Below are 22,433 nucleotides of genomic sequence, written 5' to 3'. Positions count from 1 at the left end.
TGGAGACCAACATGCGCATCAATATTTAATGTGTCAAGATGTCTAGTACCTATCATGTTCCTGACATGTCCGTACAAGCACAAGTGCAAAGAGGGTGGGGATGACCCCTCTTACAAAAGATCACACGTTCAAACCCCCCGCTAGGTAACACTTTACTTTGAGCAAGAGAAAATTTATTCTTATGCAGTATCCATTTATTGCAGCAAAGTAAAATGGCAGCGGTGTAGACCTTACCATATGTGCTCATGAGGTTCAATTTCCTAATATCATGAGTAAACCTATTTTCTAATGCAGTGTCCATTTATATTAAAAATGTTTAAATTGAGTAAAAAAAATTAAAATTAAGCTCATACACGACAAAAACATGCCAAGATTTGAATCCTAGACCTCAAGGTGTTAAACACCTGTTCGCTCTACTACGTTAGCCTTGGCATATCAATGTATTAAAAAAGAAAGACACTTTAATACGGAAGTGTTGTTACATACTAATAAGTGATGATTATCTGATATGTATGGTCAAAGTGTCAGCACGGCCTACAAGTGTCGGCAAGTGTCGACATGTTGATGCTCAATCCTCAACCCACTCAGCGCAACACTACATCCAACAACTCTCAACTTATCCTCCCCCTAACCCACCCATTGATAACCAAAGAAAACCAAAAAAAAAATCACCTCAGATTAGCAGCACATAGAAATAAATTGAACATCTCTCCTGAAGGTGATTTCCTATCAAACCATGGAAAAGTTCTGCAAGCCTCTCTCATAGGATCATTAACCCAGCAGAGATGACCTGAGGGGCATCCACAAATGGATAAACGATACTTGGACATTCCCATGCCTTTCCTGCAAATGCCTGTCAAGAAATGATTATCTCGTCATTTCCCTCTAAACAAGTAGCCCTACAAGTAGTCTCTGCTGCAAAATATGAGTTCAAAGGGAGAAAGCTATCAATTTGGCCATGGTCACTAGATATTGGCACCATTCGCAATCACAAGGGGGCATCCCTCCATATGCCTGGCACATACAAACAGTCCAGAAGATAGGCAATAGCTGCAGGGGTTTTTAAAAGATAACTCAAAGTCCTCAGGTTCTTTGCCAATACAGTCTGTTCTCATTGTCGAAACCTGGATTCAACATCCACCTCAGATGCCATCTTCCTCCACATCAATAACCACTCCCATCCAATTTCTCTATCAAGTGAGAGAAAATACAGCTTCCATGATAGCCAGAGATCTAAAATGCAGAGCCACGGCGATGTGGACCACGGAGACCTCAACTGTGGTAGTCCTAATCAAGCAAATCCCAAAGGATGGAAAATAGTGGTCCACAACCTAGATGGCAGGAGGAACCGCATATTGCCTAATTGTAGGGGGGTCAAATATGATAGTGGGAGAGCCACTGAGAGTGTGGAGGCCGTTTTCTAGCTGCCAGTCCCCCAAAGGCAAGGAGGCTTTATTTAATTGCTATCATTTGTTAAAGTGCTCAAAGAAATTATTTTTGTCCTAAGAAAGACTAAAAGACCAACAGTGACCTTTAAATCAATTAAATGATGTCATTAATAAGCATATAAGGGAGTTATATCCACTACCATCAAACTATAAAATAATCTAGTGAGTGCCAATAATTTCTTATCAACCATATTTAAAACTCCTATAGCAGCCGATCTTCAAAAAATATTTATGAGCTGACAATTTCAATAAAATAAAGAAAAACAGATTTATAGGCCCTAATGAAAGTCATATGATACACCAAAATACTAGATGAATAATCCTGACTTCTAAGAAGTTTATAGAAGATTCAAACTAATGGAAATTAAGGAAAATAATCCACACACCAGAGTACTGAATAAATAAGTCAAATATTCGAGAAATTGTTCTATATCATCACACACTAATGTACATACGGTTTACCAAGCTTGCCAAAATTTACAATATTAGGGCAGGTTTGTTCGTTTTAGTAACTCTAGAAATGCCACTTTTCTACTCAAGGCATAAAAAGAAAATGGTTAGGTCTGCTCCTGCTTGCGTAAGATTTGGTCGTTTTTCAGCTTAACTCATTTTAACTTTAAAATTCTAATAAGCCACTTTTTCTATTACATCATTTGCGCTTGCAAATTCAGAAACCTATTGAAAGATTATAACATTACTGTCCCCTTATATTGATGAGGGAAAACTAGACAGCAGCTAGGAGAAAGAACAAACAAGATAGGAGGAAAGTGCAAAACACATGCGAGAATGTTGCTCAACCATAAAATCCAAATTTGAATTTGAAATGAATACAATCGGGAGAACTTAGGTGTGACACCAATGGCGATAAGATGAGAGAGTAGACTTAGGTGGGCTGGCGATGTGCAATGCAGACCCAGTACAGCACCTATTAGGAGGTACGAGTTAGTTCAATTGGAAGGCTGAAAAAGGGCAAGGGATAAAAGGATATGGTTGGAAGTAGTGAGAAAAGATATGGGGACTTATGGCCTCACCGAGGGTATGGCCCTTGATAGAGCAAAATGGCAGACCACGATTTGCGTAGCCGAGCCCAATAGTTGAAAAAAGGCTTTTGATGATGATGATGAAGTAGACATTGGTAAGAGCATGCACTTCGCTGCAAATGCAATGTCAGGACGATTAAGGGTAAGACAATGAAGCGCAATTGCCATGTTTCAGAGTTTTCAGGATCATCAACTAATTTTCCTTCACCAGCTATCAATCGTGTGTTAAACATCGAAGGTATAGCTGATGATTTGCAATTCAACAAATTATACCGCTCCACTAAATCTAGTGCATATTTAGGTTAAGATATTTGAAATTTTGTCCTGAGTCCAACCCAAACAAAGTATCTCAGCTCCCAAATCTTTCATTTTAAACTAAGCATGGAGAAATCTCTTGATATTGTCAATAAGGTCGCAAGAATTTCCTGTGATTATTATCATCCACATATAAGAGAATGATCCTGATACCTACAATGCTCTTGTGAAAGAATATGAAATGGTCCATTGTCGTCCTCATATAACTATATGTCTTTATTGCATGATAAAAACTTTGAAACCAGGTACCAAATGCTTGCTTTAGACCATAAATAGATCTCTTTAGTTAGCATACATATGGGATCCTTTTCACTAAAACCAAGTGACTGCTCCATATACCTTTCTTCCTTTAACTCTATGAAGAAATGGAGCTCTTTACATGAAGCTATAAGAGAGGCCAATCATGTATCAGTACTAAGGATATTGTTAATTTTTATTTCAAAATTTGAAGTTTCAAAATCTTTTTTAATGTTAAAATTGGTGATGGTCCATCATGCTCTTTTGGTATGCCATGGACCACCACTTCTTCCTCCCATCATTTTTGTTTTTGTCGTATATGCCTTTAATGTTGCTTTGTCAGAATACCCTCACCTCCTTGTCCCCTATGGGCCAAGTGTCCATGAACTTGGCATTACACTCTCTCCATGTGTCTCTCTCTCTCACTCTTGTAATGCCACTTCTCTTCCCTCCTCATATTATATTATTACTATAGTATATAAGCCTTGGGAAAGAGAGAGAAAGGATATGAGTGATGGGAGTGAGGTTAAAGGAAAAATGGATTTGAGGTATTTTCTAAGAACAATGAACTCATAGAATTTCTTCTTGACGTTTCATTTTCTTTAAGTAAGACAAGTTTAGTTGCTATGATTTTTTAGAGTTTTTTAGCATGCAACTCAGTAACTTTGAGAGTCTTTGATCTGGCTGTATCCTAAGGTGTGTTCACCAGATATCCTATTGCATCTCGGTTTTGTACTGCGTAGGGGGTGATCAACAATTCGAAATTGTTAGCTTTGCTAATGGTGATAGCTGACGCACAGTTGATAGTGTAACTGATAGTCGATAGCTTAACGCATGCCCGATAGCTTGAACTTACAGTCGATAGCTTAGCGCACGCTCGATTGCTTGAACTTACAGTCGATAGCTTAACGCACGCCCGATAGCTTGAACTTACAGTCGATAGCTTAACGCACATCCTATGGCTTGAACGCACAATCGATAGCTTACTTACGTCCGATAAGTTTAACTTATGCTCGATAAATCAGACTGCCACCTGATAAGTGGAACTTACGCTCGATAAGCCTTTCACTGACTATCATCTAAGGAAAATTCGACAGCACCTCCCCAAGACCAGGATAAAGTGTGAATAGAACCAGAATGCTCCTAATTCCAATCGAAATCCTGTAGAAGTCAGAGCATGATTCAGAGATTATATTTAGAAATCGAAACACTCCAAGTACCAGTCAAATTCTAGTAAGAATCCGAGCAGGATTCGAAGGTTAGTTATAAGGGGGTCTCACCGTGGTTTACCAAACATCACAGAGGACATGAACTCCCAATACGCAGCCAAAAAATAGAGGATCTGGAGGTACGAGAGGAGCCCGCTTTTTTCGAAGTGTTAAACACCCCCGTCTTGGTAAAATTCCTAGGTACAAACGGGTTTCGACGAGTACACTCCCAGGATACAGCCAGATGGAAAATAAATTCTTGAGCCCCCGAGTTGCACACTCAGAAGACCCGTATAAAACCACGGTAACAAAATACTGATATGACTTTCCAACTAGTATGATACTATAAACATCAATTGGAAATAAACATCTCTCTCACTACAAAATCATCATCCAATCGGTATAATTAAACATCGATTGGGTAATGACACACATGCATAATCATCCCGTGCCAAAATAAATCATAAATCTAACAAAAAATGTTACCTGAAACTTATGCGAGGCTAATGCTTCACTATCTCTTACTAAAGAGAGAATATGAACCTTATAAGAGAGAGAAAGTTCATTGTTTTCATCAAAAACCCAAAGCCCTACCAACATTTTCATTTCTCTCCTATTGTTTCTCTCATCCGTACCTCTCCTGCATCCCATTGATCTGATAACTTTTTTTCTCATCCCAAAGGCCCTTTTATAAGGGGAAAGGAATATTTTAATATCATGCCAGCGATGTGGCAAGAAGAGAGAGAGAAAGAGAGTCACTTGGCAAGAGAGAGGCCAAGTGGGAAGTTATGTGGCTCAAAAGGAGAGGCTTGTGGTGAGGGTGATGTCAACATAATGAAAGGTGTAATAAATGCAAGCGAAATGTGGTGTAAAAGTTTGCGAAAAAGTGGGTGTGGTCCAACAAGACCACAAAGAGACATATATGACAGCAGTCAAACAATGTTGTTTTGAAACACATTTTTAGGAAAAAGCTAACAACCCCCCACCTGTTTTAAAACAACAGATCTCTCTCATAAACATATCAGGAAAGACGATTGCATAAGTGAAGGTGCCTTTTGGACTTGAACCTTCCAGTAGTGTTATGCGGAACGCATATCAGGACAGTGAGTGGAAACAACTTGAAATGTATCCTTTATTGATAGGCCTCCCACATACCACACATTCTCTTTCAAAAACTATGGTTTTCTAAAAGGCTTGCGCTTTTTAGGCCCTGCACCAATCCTGTTTTCATGAACGCTCTAGAGAATGCTCAATTCCCATAGGAATCGGCCTCTACTTCCACACTCATATAGATGAACCCATGGAAGATGTCCTACACTGCGACACCCCAACCTAAGCCTTCCATCATCTAGGCAAATGAAATCATTAAGAGCGAAGCTCAAGCTCTCGATTCATTGCAGTAAACGTACCACACAGCCAAATATGGGGTAGAATTCTATAAATTTCCTTAATATAAAACTTTCGAGGTACCCACAACCATCAGACATCACACAAGCGACTTGTTTTCCCCTTGAACTTTGAACTTGGAATGTCCTTATCCTAGGTAAGGTTCCCATCGCCCTGTAGCACAAATTCATTTGGGCTCAATCCCATCCCTCTAGCTTTGTTCCAGACTTGGTGTCTTGCACGGTTTTCTCAAAACTCTACCAAGTGCTAGGTATCGCTGATATGGAGTACAACTGTGACTTCATTTCAATCATAAGTCTCAACTGACAGTACCTCAAGCAAGTATAATTGGATTTCTCGAAGCAAATCCCTAACCATTCGCTTGGTATACAAAACTTCAGAGTCACATCGTATGAGACTGCAGGCCTAGATCCTGAACAGGTGGTACGTCTACCAGCAAGCTCCTTAGCCACTTAGCCTTCACACAAAGGGTTCCAAGGCAATTTTCTCCAATCATTTGGAGATACAAGTCTTCCTCTTCGATTCCATAAAATACACCCCACCACATGTGGAGATACACCTGAAAGTCATAGATTCATAAGAATCCTGAAAACATCATTGTACCTTCCAGTACAACAGGTTCATCCACATAATGTAGACCACAGTCTATGGTTCCTCTAGGATAACTCAGTACCCTATAGACTGCATTCCAATGATCTTGACCTAAGTTACTGGTATACCTACACAGTTTACCCAAAGCTAAGGCTATATCTAGTCTAGTGCATGACATTGTATACATTATACATCCAATGACTCTGGCATAGTCAAATTGGGAAACAGGACCTTCGCAGTTCTTTCTGAGTTTAATGTGAGTATAATAAGGGGATGAAACTGGCTCAAAATCAAAGTAATCAAAGCTTTTGAGCACTTCCTCTATATAGTGGCTCTGGGTTAAAACATACCCAGTCGGATGTCTCACTATTTTAATTCCAAGTATCACATCAGCTAACCCCATGTTTGTCATATTAAATTCAGAAGACAAAGTTCGTAAAGTCCTTGATGCATGCAGTATTGATGTCGAGTATGAGCATATCATCTACATATAGGTAAATTATAACTACTGCACTAGCACAAAAACCTAGCGTACACACACGTATCAGAGTCACGAATCTGAAATCCATGTAATAAACTAATTCTATTCAATTTTTGTGCCATTGCTTGGGTGCTTGCTTCAAACCATATAGGGATTTCAAAAGTTTGCCAACTTGTGCTCATGTTCCTTAAGGACAAATCCCTCCGGTTGATCTACTTGAATGATAGAATACAAGCAACAAGTGCATAGGTATCAAAGAGATCAACACCTACCTTTGTTTAAACCCTTTCGCAACCAGTTTTGCTTTATATTTTCAATGGTACCATCCACCTTTATTTTCTTTTTGAAAAACCATTTACATCCCAAGGGCTTAGCACCGAGAGGTAAATTTCTCAATATCCAAGTATCATTCTCCAGTATTGATTTCATCTCATCGTTGACTACCTTCCTTCAAAAAGGAGCATCACGAGTACATGGCCTTTTGAAAGTTTTAGGATCTTCAAAAAGATACAACTGGAAATCAAGACCAAAAATAGTTGGCTTCATGATACTCTTGCCTCTCCTAGGTTCTAAGTACTCAGGGTTTTCACGCTCACCAACTTTACATTTACAACGTCGAGCTTCATGTTCATTATCCTGCTCAAGAATGAATGTGTGTTCAGAAAACTCTGCATCCTTGGACTTTATTACCACGTTTGACTCCAGGTCCAGAAGTCTATATGCTTTGTTTTGTTCAGCATAGCCTACAATAACACACATAATAGAATCAGGTCCAAGTTTCGGCCTTCTAAGGCATAAAAGCAATAACAAAAATATCTCCAAATATCGGGAGCAAAAGGAACCCACCGGATGTGAATTTAATTCAGACGTCCCTATGCCAAAGTCCTAACAGTGATGGGGCAGTCCTTTTATAGGACAATGTCACCCCACCATTCTGTAGGTCCCAAAAGCAAACTTCAAAATTGAACAAGACATTTGTTAGGCTCATCAAGCGTAAGTTAGCTTATCAGGCATCAGTCAGACTTCTCGGGCGTCAAATAGAATTATGACCGTGCGTCAAATTATCGACAATGCGTCAAGGCTTATTGACTGTGCATCAAGGCTTATCGACTAAGGATTATCGACAGTGCGTCATGCTTATTTACCACAGGCTATTTATTGACTGTAGGTCAAACGATTGACTGTAAGTCATATTATGGACTACAAGTAATACAGAGACAAGGGCGTTTAACACTTTGAAGAAAACGAGCTCCTCTCATACCTCCAAATCCCTGTTTTTTAGTTCCGTGTTGGGAGTTCATGTCCACCGTGATGTTTGATAAACCACGGTGAGACGCCCATATATCTAACAATTACTCGAACCGTGACACTTATAACACTCAGTTAAAAGTTTCTTCATGGCACAATCAAATGTCATTGATTGAATCCTTTTGCCACTAAATGTGCTCTCAATCACTTCATACTTCGCAGGCTCCTTATATTTAACAGCTTCTCAGATAAACACCTAATAGTCATGTGTAAAGTCTCCCATAACTTATCCATCAGTCCATAGGGTGGCATACAAGAGTAGACCTTCAGACATTCTGACTTGCAGCAATGACCCCGGTACTATCTTCTTGTCTCTCCAATTCGTCAACCCCATTTACAAGAATGTTGCCCTTCAAGTATATATGTGGAACCAGCCTCCTCCCCTTTGCTCATCTACATAAACAATTATCTCCTTAAGGGCAACATCAGGTTGTAGATCAAGAGGGTCCTCATCATAAATACATATGAAATCTTAGCCAGGGTGATAACGGACATCCTCATCAAAAATGCTCGGGTGAACGGTGTCACTGAGAATACATCTAGATATATCAACTTCTTTTTATTATGGAATCCTATCTTGAACTATGCCCCCGTTGGACTTCTTTTCATCTTGCTGCAAAATAGTTTTAGGTGGATTACACATCCTTACTTCATCAATGGTCACAATCTTAAGATAAGAACACGTTTAAGTCGAGGGCTGCCTTATAACCGTCTTCATATCCAATAAAAATGTACAAAACCACAATAGCAAAAGGTTTCTTCCTTTAATCTCTATGAACATAAATTTGGCACTCAAAAGTTAGAAGAATCTACATGCTTACCATAAAACATATCCTAAAGAGTTACAGCCATTCAAAGCATTAGTGGCCAACCTTGTTATACGTCATTTTTGACGTACTTGTATCCCCGGGGCAAATAAGGAGAGAGTCGGCAGTAACTTGGTCCCGCTGGTGTCCAAGACACCGCCAGACCACGGGAACACTGTAGCAATAAGCCTAATATTGGGCGACCTCTGAAGAAGTGTCAGAATTGTCTCAAATTGCATGAGATGTTAGTTTTGGATATCCTAAGGACACCCACAAAGTTTCGTCGTATTCTGACAAGTTTTGAGTTTATTAGGAAGAAACTCAGTTTTCAAATCCAGTTCCTATCATGCTGAAAATATACCCTATAACTATAGCCCCATTTGTCTCAAAACATTATCAGACCACCGCCATTGGATCCAAAACATCGAAAAACTCCCAGGTACCAAATTTTAGCTCAATCGGACCCTCCAGGATCATTATGGGCCCAACCTACCATAAAATGATTGGTTTTACACTATTGCAGTGCAGCCTCGGTGAACCAGTTTCCATTTATGGAAACTGTGGTTTCTCATTTCGGGAAGAATTTCAAATGCTCATAACTTGCTCATTTTGGTTCCAACAAAGCTCAAATTCGGACACAAACTAGATCTTGACAATACGTTCATTTTGACATATGGCACGCGTCTTGGTATGGCCAGAAACGAGAGAATTCTTAGAGAGAAGATGGGCTTGAAACATGAAAATTCAGATTTTAAAAAGAACATCCAATGCTTTGAGAGGCCATAGCTCAAGATCCCGACGTTGGATGGTCGCAAGTACGGGTCCGTTGCGACCGTGCTTTGAAGAACTACAATTTGATATAATTTTTGCGAATGATCGGAGGCCCGATGACACCGAATTTTGAGGTCAAAGAAGGCATGCTTTTTCGATCCTTGGAATCCTATTTTCCAGCAACTTCCCAAAATTGGAACGTGCTCAAACGGAGACCAAAAAAGACGAAATTTATCACAAAATGATCATGATATTATCCTTTTCAATTTTTTATCAAAATGAAGTCTCAAAACATCATGGATTGTGCTGGAATATGGGTTCTTCCTTAAAAATCCATTTCAAGACGATCAAAGGGTATTAAAACGTGCGTTATGTTCAAGCATCGATTCTACGACTTTTGATCGCTCGAATTTCCACCGTAAACGTCCAAAAAAAGCTCCCGAGGCTTAGCAATGGCAAGATGCCACTCATGGAGGGATGGTTTTGTCATTTGTTGAAAAGTGCTGAAAGGTATTTTGGTCATTTGATCCAAACACGGGATTAATATTTTAATTCATTAAATGTCTATTTTTTTACAATTTTGGTTGTTTTTGAGCAATCCACCCTTGTTTTGGGGTTGTTATATATAAGGAACTTAAGTCATTTGTAGCAGAGCTCTTGGAATCTCCCTTGGAGACTTGAAAATTCTTGAGAATTAATGAGAAGAACTTGAAGGTTTAGGCTTGTTCTTTTGCTTTGATTCCAAATCCAAGACTTAAGGAGAGAGGAGAGAGAAACAATTCCTAGAGAGAGAAAATACCCTTAGGAACCTTTTACTCCCTACCCCAAAATTCCGACTTCCCTAGGATTCCCAACTCCCAATCCTATCCCATACAGTCTAGCTCCTATAGACCCTAGAACTCCCAATCCTACTCCATACACCCTACACTCTACCTTAGTCTTCCTATACCCTACCCTATTCCATACACCATAGTACCCCATACACCTTAGCTTTCCTACACTCTACCTTATCTCATACCATCCCAACCTATATACTCTAATTTCCATACAGCATATCTTACCCCAACCTACTTAAGCCATACACCTAAGCCTAGACCCTAGCCTTGACTCACAAAGACCAAGGCTTCTCTCTCCAGTGCATGCAACGGGACTGTTGAAGGTGCACTAAACCCGAGCCACCTAAGTCCACTCTCTCTCCTCTCCCTCCTCTCCCTTTCTCTTTCTCTTTCCCTCTCTTTTTCTCTCTCGGATCGATAGCAGGTTCGAGCCTCCTCTTTCTCTCTCTTCTTCTCTCTCTCAATTGCACGGACCAGCAACAGGTCCGTGCACCACCCTTTCCCTCTCTCTGTCTCTCTCTCTCTCTCGGTTGCACGGACCAGCACCACTGTTTCTCTCCATCCCTCTCTCTCCCTCTCCTTGTCCCAGACCTGCACCCCAAGGGGCAAGTCTGTCTCCCTTCAATCTCTCTCTCCCTCTCGAAGCACGGGACAGCAGTAGGGATGTTGCCCCTTTCTTTCTCCCTCATCTTCTCTCTCTCCTCTTTTCAATCTCTCTCTCCCCCTCTCTCTCTCTCTCCCCACCTTCATGGGACACGGGACAGTAGCAGAGTTGCTACCCCTTTCTTTCTCCCGTATCCTCTCATTCTCTCTCCCTCCTATGTCACGGACCCGAGCCAAGGGTGGGTCCGTCTGCACTCCGTCACCCCCTCCTTCATTCCCTCATACTCTCCCTCACTCTCTCCTCTCTTCCTACTTTGCACGAACCCACAGTGGGTCCGTGACTTTCGTTTCTTCTTTCTGCTTTCTCCCCTTTCTCCACTCTCGCTCGAGCAACTGCCCCCTCTCAATCTCTCTTCCTCCTAAATTTTCTCTCTCCGTTCTCCCTTTCTCTTTCATTCACCCTCTCTTCTCTCTCTCCTTTATGCAACTATTCTCTCTCTTATTTTGCCCACTCTCTCTCCAAATCTTTCCCTCCTAAAAAGTCTATCCACTTTCTCTCTCTCACGTTTTCATCTCTATCTCCCTCTTTCTTCTTTTAATCTCTATCCCCCCTCCTTTGTCTCGTCTCTCCTTCTCCTTATCTTCTTTCTACCCCTCTCTCCCTCACTTTCATCTCTCCCTTTCCTTATCTTCTCTTCATCCCAACCTCTCCCTCATTCTCTCTCTCTCTCTCTTCCTCCACTCTCTCTGCCCTTTATCTCTCTCCCAACCTCCACCATTATTTATTTATTCTCACTCTTCTCACTCATGTCTTCTCTCACCCTTGAGCACTCGAACCGGGGTTTTCTTGAGATAGTTTCTTAGGATTCTAACTGTCGGACTGCTACTCTAACCATTAGTTAACTTAGTGTTGTCGAGCTATAAAGGACACTGATTCTCTTGCACTTGATCACTCGGGCTGGGGTCATCCTGAGATAGCTTTTATTAGAGTTTTAACCCTTACACTACTCCAACCACCGGATCACACAGTGTTCGAGCTGTAAGAAATTTTGGCCCCCTAGATCACGTTTTAGGGGGCTCTTTGGGTAAGTAACAGTTACGGGCCACGTCCCATAACTCCACTTTTCCAATTCTCTAGGTACCAAAGCTTTGAGCCTGGTACTTTTCCTTGTCTCCGGTAATACCTCTTAGGAGAGGTTACACCGGGAAGGTGTCCAATTTTTGAGTCATCCCTTCACTTCTTTTATCTAACCTTCTTCTTCTTACCTCTAAACCAAACTCTCATCAACCCACTCCCACTTCTCTTCCTTTTCTTTCTTCTCCATCTCTTACTCTTCTTCTCTATTACTCTAACCCCTAGGCTAGATGCCCCCAATCTACCATATAATTACCAATTGGAGGAGATCCCAAAAGGTATACCCTAAAGGCCATTTTTAGTGTGCATATCCAAGTGTTCTGCAGTAAAATGCGAGAGCCGAATTCAAACCGCGCTACGAGAACAGCCGGAGGGCTTTCGAAATGATCTAAGAGGACGAATCACCTGCACGTCCCCGAAACCCAAATGACGAGGTAGGTGCTCCAACCCTTCTTTGTCGATTAAAATCTCTCTTTGTTGGTTCCTTTTCGCACTACACACACACGCACACACGTGCATGGGCCTCACGTTTTGTTGTGCTTTTGTTTTGCAATATGGTGGTGCTTTCGTTCTGCCACTCCGTTTTGTTGTGGAATGTGCAAACACAAAATTTATTGTTCTATCCTGCTATTCCTTAAATAGTGCTTAAATGTATGAGATGAGAACTCACCACCCTTATCAATGAACAATTTGGTTTATGAAAATCATTATCATTATCATCATGTTAGCCTTTTCCCAACTAATTGTGCTCGGCTACATGAATCATGGTTTTCCATTTTGCTCTATTAAAGATCATAATCCTCAATGAGGCCATAAGTTCACATATCTTTTCGAACTACTTCTAACTACATCCTTTTGGGCCTACCCCTTGCCCTTTTCAGTCCTCCACTGGACCTAACTCGCACCTCCTATCAAGTGTTGTACTTGGTCGGCACAACACATAGCCAGACCACCTAAGTCTACTCTCTCTCATTTTATCGCCTATTGGTGCCACGCCTAAATTCTCTCGAATGGATTCATTTCGAATTCTATCCCTTCTTGTCTTGCCACTCATCCATCTCAACATCCTCATCTCCGCTACACTCATTCTATGGGTATATTGTTTTTTCTCTGCCCAACATACCGCCCCATAGAGCAAAGTTAGTCTCACCGCTGCCCTATACAATTTTCCCTTCAGCCTCATTGGTAAGCGGCGATTACATAAAATTCCAATTACACATCTCCACTTTGCCCACCCAAATTTAATTCCATGTGCAACATCTTCCTCGATCTTTTTATTTTCCTGGATTGTCGACCCAAGATATCAAAAATGCAATCTTTTTTGTACTTTTTGACCATCAATCTTAACTACTTCCTCGTCTCTACTCCTTTTATTACTAAACTTGCACTCCGTATACTCTGTCCTAGTCCGACTAATTTTAAAACCTTTGGATTCTAGAGCATCCTTCCAAAGTTCTAACTTTATATTGACATTGTTTCGGGTCTCATCAATCAAAATTATGTCATAACCAAACAACATGCACCACGGTACCTCATCCTGTAGATGGCTAGCTAAGTCGTCCATAACTAAGACAAAGAGGTACGGGCTCAATGCTGACCCTTGATCTAAACCTATTGTCACTGAAAATTCACTCGTCTCTCTACTAGTTGTTCGTACACTAGTTACCGCTCCATCGTACATGTCTCTCACCAAGTCGATGTAGTGTCTAGAGACGTCTTTCTTTTCCAACACCTGACAAATCAAATCTCGCAACACTCTATCATAAGCTTTCTCTAGATCAATAAAGACTATGTGGAGGTCTTTTCCCTCCGCGCTAAACTTCTCAATCAATTGCCTAAGTAGGAAAATAGCCTTAGTTATTGACCTTCTTGGCAACAAACCAAATTGGTTTTCAGATACACTTGTTTTATGCCTTAATCGTTCCTCAATGACTCACTCTTAGAGCTTCAGAGTATGGCTCATAAGCTTGATCCCTCAATAGTTTGCACAATTTTGTATGTCCCCTTTGTTATTGTAAAAGGTCCCACAATACTTTTCCTCCATTCGTCCAACATTTTTATTGTTCTCAACACCTTATTGAACAACTTCGTTAATCAATCAATGCCAATTTCTCCCATGCACTTTCAAACCTCTATCAGAATACCATCGGGTCCTAAAGCCTTTCCGCTCTTCATCCTTTTCAAGGCTTCTTTCACTTCCAACGTCCTAATCCTATGAATGTATCTATGACCTCCCCCTTCACTTGTACCAACAATCTCATCTACTACTATGCTCCCATTGTGTTCGTCACTTAATAATTTTTTTAAAATAGACTCTCCACCTTTCGTTGACCTCATCATCATCCTTCACCAAGACCCTTTGATCCTCACTCTTAAAATAGACGCTCCACCTTTAGTATTTGTTGTCTTGTTTTGGTATCAAAATAAGCACAAGCTACTATAATAGAAACAAAATAAGCACAACACAAACTACTATAATAGAAACTGATGCGTAGATAAGCACACACACACAAACTACAAATAAGCACAAGTACAAAATACACACAAACAACTACAAGCTACTAAAAATAAGCACAAACTACTGATACACATGAACTTACATAATAGGGAAAAGTGAACTGTAGAAGACGGACCGTAGACAATAGCTGATGACACACCACCAGATATAAAGGAAACTTCTCAGAGAGAGAGAGCGAGAGAGAGAGAGAGAGAGAAGGTAGAGGACTCAAAGAGAAGGAATAGAGAACTTAAAGAGAGAGGGAAGCTCGAGGGTAAGCTGCATGGTGTCTTCTTGGGAGGTTTTGCATGCCTTTTATAGCCTTCGATCCCCTGGTGTTGGTGGACTTCAAACCATATTAAGTCCTCCAGGGGTGTCGGTGGACTTCAAACTCTATTAAGTCCACAGATTCTTCACCGTACTTTCATGTGATGGTGGCTACAGTGGATTCTTTTGGTCGATCACCTGGTCATGTCTTATGCTTTTTTCTGGGACACGTGTTCTGGATAGTTTGGAGTCGATTCGTCCCATTATTTATTCATACGGTCTATTCGTATGGTTGAGAAAAAGGTGACATTTCTCTATTTGGTCCTTCATCATTGTCTTCTTTTACTGATCCGACTGAGGTAGACATATCTTCTATTTCTTCTACCGCTAAGGTTATTAGGAGTTGTCTTTTTAGCTCTTGTTTGGACAATTTAGGGTTTTGTTTTTGTAAATTTGCTACATATTTTACGAGATCATTTTCTGATTCCTTTGATTCAGGATTGAGGTCCTTGGTTTCAAGATCATTGGGATTTGAGAATCTTTCAAGAGTTAGTTTCTAAGGTTTTAGAGAAATATAGATGTATCTATCCCACCAATGGACAAGTATTTTCCGTTGCAATTCTGGGATATAATCTCATCTAATATTGCTATCGTTTTAGATCTCATAAGATCATTTCATAATCCAGAGTACCTCATATAAGGCGACAAAATATAAGTGCATACTCTTTTACGGTTATTTTTATCATATTCACTAAACATTCTTTGAGATTCGATTAAGTCTCCTGGTAATATATGTAGTTTAGATCCCCATGTAAGGAACCAATCTTTAAACCAGTTGGGAAAATCCTTTAAGGATTTTATTTTAAATTGCATAAACCAACTATGTGTTTCAGCTTGATTCTGGTAGCGCAATATCATGTTCCATGCTTTGATATAATCATAATAATTGTAAGTCCTTATTTTCAGGCTTCTGTTGCTTAGACATCTCGTCTTTAGAGGATCAAATCCCCAATCCCTATAAGAGATGATTTTTAGTATTTGCAACTTTGAGTATGTCTTGTCAGAAGTGTTTCTGTAATAATGATGAATGAATACCGACTTCGTTTCAGTCAGGATGCTTTCATAATACTCATGGGGTGCATATGGTCTTTAAGATATATGGCAGCAATTTCTGATGGTGTTTTAGTCAAATGATCATTCTCTATTATAATAAGAGAGATATTATATGTTTCTAAAAACGATTAATTTTGGGGGCTATAAGCCTTTTGAGCATCTTGGGGACTATAAGTCCTTCAAGAAGTATTTGGGCAAGATATAACTATTTCTTTATTCAGAGTCCCGTATAAGGACGAAGATCCTGTTTCCTTGGGCACTATTTCCCTTGAGGCTTCGATTTCAGCTAAGGTCTTCTTTCCTTTGTTAGCCCTGCAAAAATTCTCCAGTCAGAAAATCAGGTAGAGAATTTTTAGATCCATTAATATGTTCTATTTCAAAATCGAAAGTGGAGAGTATAGCTTGCCATCTAGCAAATATCTGCTTGGATGCGAAGTTTTCAACGTCTTTTATTAGAATCTCTTTAACAGACTTACAGTCTATTCTAATAAGAAATTTTTAGTTTAATACATCACTTTCGAATTTGGTGACGGAATGGACTATGGCTAGCACTTCCTTCTTTATAGTAGAGTAGTTTTGATGTGCTGGCTTCCAGACCATGGAGGTATATCTAACCAATTGCTCCATATTTTGTCCTGCCATTCTTTGCTTTAGGACACCACCAAGACCTATCTCAGAAGCATATGTTTCAATTATCTTATATGCTTTTGGATGAAGTATGGCCAAACACAACAATTATTTGGCTTTTAATTTTAATTTTCTGACTGCCAGAATGTGCTCCTCTGCCCATTCAGGAGGATTTTTTCTTAGCCTTTCAGATAAGGTACCATCAAAGGCCAAATTTTTATAAAAATCAGCAATATAATTTAGGCTCCCTAAAAATCTTTGCAACTGAGTTTTATCTTTAATTTGATCAGGAAACTTGCTAACAAATTCAATAGCCCTCTCAATTGGAACAATAGTTCCCTAATATATGTTGAGACCGAGAAATCTTACCTTGGCTTGAAAGAGTTTAATTTTCTTCGCGAACACGACTAATCCTGCATCCTTAATAACTTTTTGGAAGATGTTAAGGTGTTTCCAATGCTGCTCTATTGTTTCAGAGAATATTGACACATCATCAATATACAATGGAAAAATGCGTATATAAGTTGAAAATGTCATTCATAATATTTTGAAATTCAGAAGGTGCATTTTTTAATCCGAACGGCCTAACATTCCATTTATAGTGGCCAAATGGTACTGCAAAAGCTGTTTTATATTTGTCTTTTTCAGAAATTTGAACCTGCCAATACCCAGACTTCATATCAAACTTTGAAAAAATAGTGGCGTTGCTTGATCGATTAAACAGATCTCTTTTGTTAGGGATTGGGTACCTTATCCATCTTAAAGCTTTATTTAAAGGTTTATAATTGATAACAAGCCTTGGGACCCGTCTTTCCAATTCAGCTACTTTTTCGACATAGAAAGCTCGGTAACTCCATGGGGAGTGGCTATTTCTAATGAGCTTCTTGTTGAGGAGCTCTTTGATTTCTTTCTTACAGATTTCTAATAATCTACTATTCATTTGAATTGGTTTAGATTTTGTAGGGATTTGCCTTTCGTTGAAATCTAGCTTATAGGGTAATTCTACCGCATGCTGCCTTCTATTCCAAAAGGCGTTTGGGATTTCATAACATACTTCATGTTCTAATTTTCTTTGGAAATTACTTATTTCTTTTCAAGTTTTGGATTTTTTAATGTTTCTTTAATACTTTTGCATTTAATCTCTTCTTTCAGAGATAGCAAAACTTTTCTTTCCCTTCTATTTGATTTTTAATAAGGTTTATGTCATGGATTTTAGGTTTATCAAGAAACTCTAACTTAACCTTATATCCATCTATTTATGATTCGATTCCTGTCTCATCGAGTTTTATGATAAGATACAACATATGTAAAAATGGTGTTCCAAGTATTATTGGTTGACTTAAATTTTTAACGATAATAAATGGCATTATAAAACATTTTCCATTATTACATATTGCCGCTTCTGAAAGTTTATATTTAATAATTATTCTACTTCCGTCAGCAGTATTCAATATTTGAGTTGTCTTATCAAAATATTTTGTAGGGACTAATCCCTAATTAATGCAATTCAAATCTGCACCTGAATCAATAAGGACAAAAGATTTAAAACTATATTCTTTACTAACTACTATGGTAACCAAAGCATACCATTTTTGGGTTACTACTCTATCAACCATGTTAATATATGTCAATTTTTGTAGAGTATTGACATTCGATCCGATTTCTTTTGTCCCTGATACTTGGGGATCATCTATTCCGATTGAAGGTTTTCTATCAGATCTTCAAAGGACTTTTCACTTCTTAAATCATCTTCTCCCCCCTTTTGAGGATGGGTATTAGCCAATTCGAGCACTTGTACTCTGTTTTTACGAGTTACCAATTCATGTTTAACTTCATTGAGTTCATGCTTAAGATCTTGGATGGTAGGTTCTTTATAAATATTAGGTTTTTGGTGAACCCTATTTAATATTTCTTTGAAACTATATGGCTCTTGTTGGTTTTGAACCAGGGGCTTTGGCTTAGGATTCTCTGTAGCCATTTGGATCTATTTATGCAAGGCTTCTTTTTTAGCCTGCTGATCCTCAATTTTATCTATTCTTTCTAATATAAGATTTTGCTCATTAGTTAAGACATTTATTCCTAACCCATTCATAATGAGAATAGCTTTATAGTAATTACAATCACATCCATTTTATCCTCATTTTCTTCCTCTGTTTCAGAGGACTCCTCTTCTATGCTAAAAACTATCAAGTGCTCATCTTCAATGCTACCTATTATGGGTTCTTCATCAGATGTTTCTTCAAACAAAACATTTTTTAGAAATATTTGGCAAAGCTGTTCTTTTAGGCTGTCCTCAATATCTAAAGACTTGATTTTTTTTCTCGATTCTGCATTTGTTTTTGTAGTGCCCTAATTTGCCACAGTTATAACATACTGGAATTTTCCTCTGATTCCCTTTCCATAGGAAACCTAGACTTTTTATTCTTTTTAAATGGTTTATTTCATTTTTTTTTTATAGAATTTGTTTATTAATTTGTCTTTAGACTTTTGTCTTGTCAAATGCCCTGCTTTTAAGAGCTTATAACCATATTATTCACAGAAATTTCCTAGCTTTTTAACGGTCATTCTATCCTTTTCAAGTTGTTTGCTTAGCTTGAGATCTGTGCATAGAGCTAATCCTTCTGCACAGATTTCTGCAGATAACTCTTCTAGGGTATATTGGTTATATGGTATTATCCCATTATGTTTGTTTCTTAGTCTTGTCCTAACCTTTTCAGCAAATAAGTTAGGAAGTCCTGTTATAAACTGTTCCTTTCAATAATCGGCTCTGGCGCCTTCTCTAGTTAGTAACCTTGACCAAAACGACATCTGAGTTTTGATAATTGGTCCTTAGTCTTATCAAACTGCAGGACAGTACTTCCTACAAAGTGAAGGGTAATGGTATAGAGCAGTGTATTAACTGCATCATCTTCATTTACCGGGCTCTCTTGTTTGACTCTTGGTGTTGGTTCAGTGAATATGATCCACTGTTTTTTAGCATTTAGTATTTGTTATCTTGTTGTCTCATCTAAAACAAAATCCCACCAACCTCTTAGTTGACCAGTAAATCCGGTTATTATGGCTTTAGCAATTTATGGATCCCGGTTACCATGGCTTTTAGTGGTCGTTGCATACATGGTAATGTGTTTCATAAGGTTTATTATCTGATATTCGGACATTTCATCTATGTTCCATTCAACTATCGTCCTACCACTATATTCAGCATTATTATTTCCCAAGGTATCCTCCTCAAATTGGAGATCCACAGGGGAGGATATAAGATAGTATGCTTTAGTGGAGATAGTTAGGACAGGTTTAGTCCCATAGGCAATCCTATTTACATTGGGGAAAGCATTTTCTATCTTTGCAATTTCTTCCTCTGAATAAATTGAGGTTTAATTTAAAGGTTTTTAATAATTATGGAGTTAGTTTAAACATCACAACAGTCTTATTAGACTCTGGTCTTTCTTTTTTAAGGGTGTTTTCCCCCTCTTTACTTGATCCTTCTTTTTTTACCATGTTTTCTATTCGTGTTGTTTGGTTACCCAATGATCTCAGATAAAGTTTTGTATAATTATTTTGTTCCACTAGATGGTTTATACATTCTACTGTAAGGAGAACATCCAGCTTTTTATATTCAGATTTATAAGGACTCCAGAGATTCATCTGGTGGATGAATGGATTGTATTACTACTCCTTCTTTAGTAGTAAAAGATTGGTATATTTTATCAAGGGTCTTTATCTGCTTTTCATATTCAGGAATTTTTATTCTTCTTTTCCCGCAATAATATTCCAACCCTTTGAAAAAGCTTAAGTTTTTTCTTTTTTCTTTCATCAAGTCGTAGTGTTGTTTATGGATTTCCCTTCTAAATTTTTCATCAAAATTTTGTATAAACCAATTTTTTATTGCCTTATTGTTTTCTGAATGGAAATCATTAATAACAAGTTCTTTATTTATTCTGAACTCCTCTTTATTTAGAACATGAATTCCTAAATTCATATCAGAGAAAGAAGGAGATGTAGGGGCTTTGGGTGAGGATCCTACAGTTTCTACCCTATAGTAAGACCTTTGGACCTGTTCTGGGGTAGTTTTAAATCCTTCCAGATCAATATTATTATGTTCCTTTTCATAATCAGTCTGAGCCACCGATGAATACGAAGCCCTAGCTGGTATCCTAGGGGGCACATCAGCTAGATTAATCCTTGTCCGTCTTAAGGGATTGAAATGTATTTCTACTTCTCCATTAGAATATTCAATTACTTGTTCTACCTCTTTATTTTCAAGAGGCTGAGGAGGAACCTCCTCCTGCAGGTTCCACCTTTCAGGTAGTCTAATTTCATTCCAAGAGATGGTTCCAAGAACTATCAGGTTGGATATCTCAATATTTGTCTGAAAAAAGACTGTATGTCCTTTCTCATCTATCCTTTTTGCATCAGGAAAGATGGTTATCATGGCTTTATAACAAATTTTGTAAACAATGGCTAGATTATGTGAACCCGTTTCCATATTAAACCCTTGGGTTTTAAGACTCAAGGTCAATACCTTCAGGATGTTTTTATCAATTAATGAGATGGAGAAGTTAGGAAAGCAGTTAAAATATATTGGCCCGTCACTGAAGCTGGACTCAACGATTCCTAATAAGGAATATCTCTTAGACAGAAGAAGACTGAATTGTTCAATCCCGTCCTTACTAATGGTTTGATACCCACTTGTATTAATACTATATGAATATAGTTATGTTTTTTCTTCATGTGTTCATTTAGCATATGTTTTGATAATAGCTCAAACCAATTCTAAGACTCATTAACGGGGATTGTTTGTTCCACAGCTTTTATGACATAATCGATCTTAAAACTGAAAGTACCTTTACGATATACATCTTTAATTGGTACCTTTGGTATATTCCAATTGTTTAATCGTTTTTCAATGTCTTCAATAATTACCTCAGCACTATTATTAACCCTCAGCAAATTAGAAGTAGATGATGATGACATAGTACTACTAGAGGCATGAGACAAATATCTCAAAAAGTTTGCCATTAGGATAGTAAGTACTTCTTAATTTAGCCTTGTAACAAGCCAGCAAGAAGACGAGTCAACAGGACACAGCCCCTACCTTGCCTCTTCTGGTCCTTACAGGTTTCTAGCCTCTTTGGGACTTTGTCTCTGAGACTTTGTCACTTCACTTCCTTAAGCTAAGTCACTATAGCAAACAACTCTAACTTTCCTTGATCTTTGGCTCTGCGACTTTGTCTCTGAGACTTTGTCACTTAACTTCCTTAAGCTAAGTTACTATACCAAACAACTCTAAGTTAATGCTCCATGTGGGTGATGTCACACCCCTCCTAATGCCCAAAACTACCCTTACTAAAAAAAATGCTCCGTGTATAAAACAAGGGTATATAAGTGTCCGAAATTTGTTTCGTACAATTGTAAAATGCTCTACAATGTGAGCACCATAAAATAACCCATAATTAATATATATTAATATATAATGAACCTAACTATATATAATTATAGTAATTGTATAGCCCTTGATAGAGAAGAATAAAAGAACAGTATTCCTGTAGTTGACCCCAAATAATTGGGATAAGGCTTGGATGATGATGATGATGATGATATATAACTATAGTTATTAGATAATTAATTATATATTACTATATATAAGGAATTTGTATGTTATAATAGATATATAATATTATAACATATAAGTAATATTACATGCAATATATAAGGAATTTGTATGTTATGATAGATATATAAT

At 38.4% G+C, this 22,433-nt stretch overlaps 1 protein-coding gene across 14 annotated transcripts in view; it reads right to left on the bottom strand.

Moving 5' to 3' along the window:
- LOC18430636 (G-protein coupled receptor) overlaps positions 1 to 22,433 on the bottom strand; it is a 66,607-nt gene that overhangs the window by 35,715 nt on the left and 8,459 nt on the right. The gene's annotated exons all lie outside the window — the stretch shown is intronic.

Source organism: Amborella trichopoda, chromosome 3, assembly GCF_054954075.1.
Source record: "Amborella trichopoda isolate Santa Cruz 75 chromosome 3, AtrichopodaSantaCruz75HAP2 v2.0, whole genome shotgun sequence".
NCBI lineage: Eukaryota > Viridiplantae > Streptophyta > Magnoliopsida > Amborellales > Amborellaceae > Amborella > Amborella trichopoda.
The sequence above is the reverse complement of the archived record's forward strand: the minus strand, read 5'-3'. Positions and strand labels throughout refer to the sequence as shown.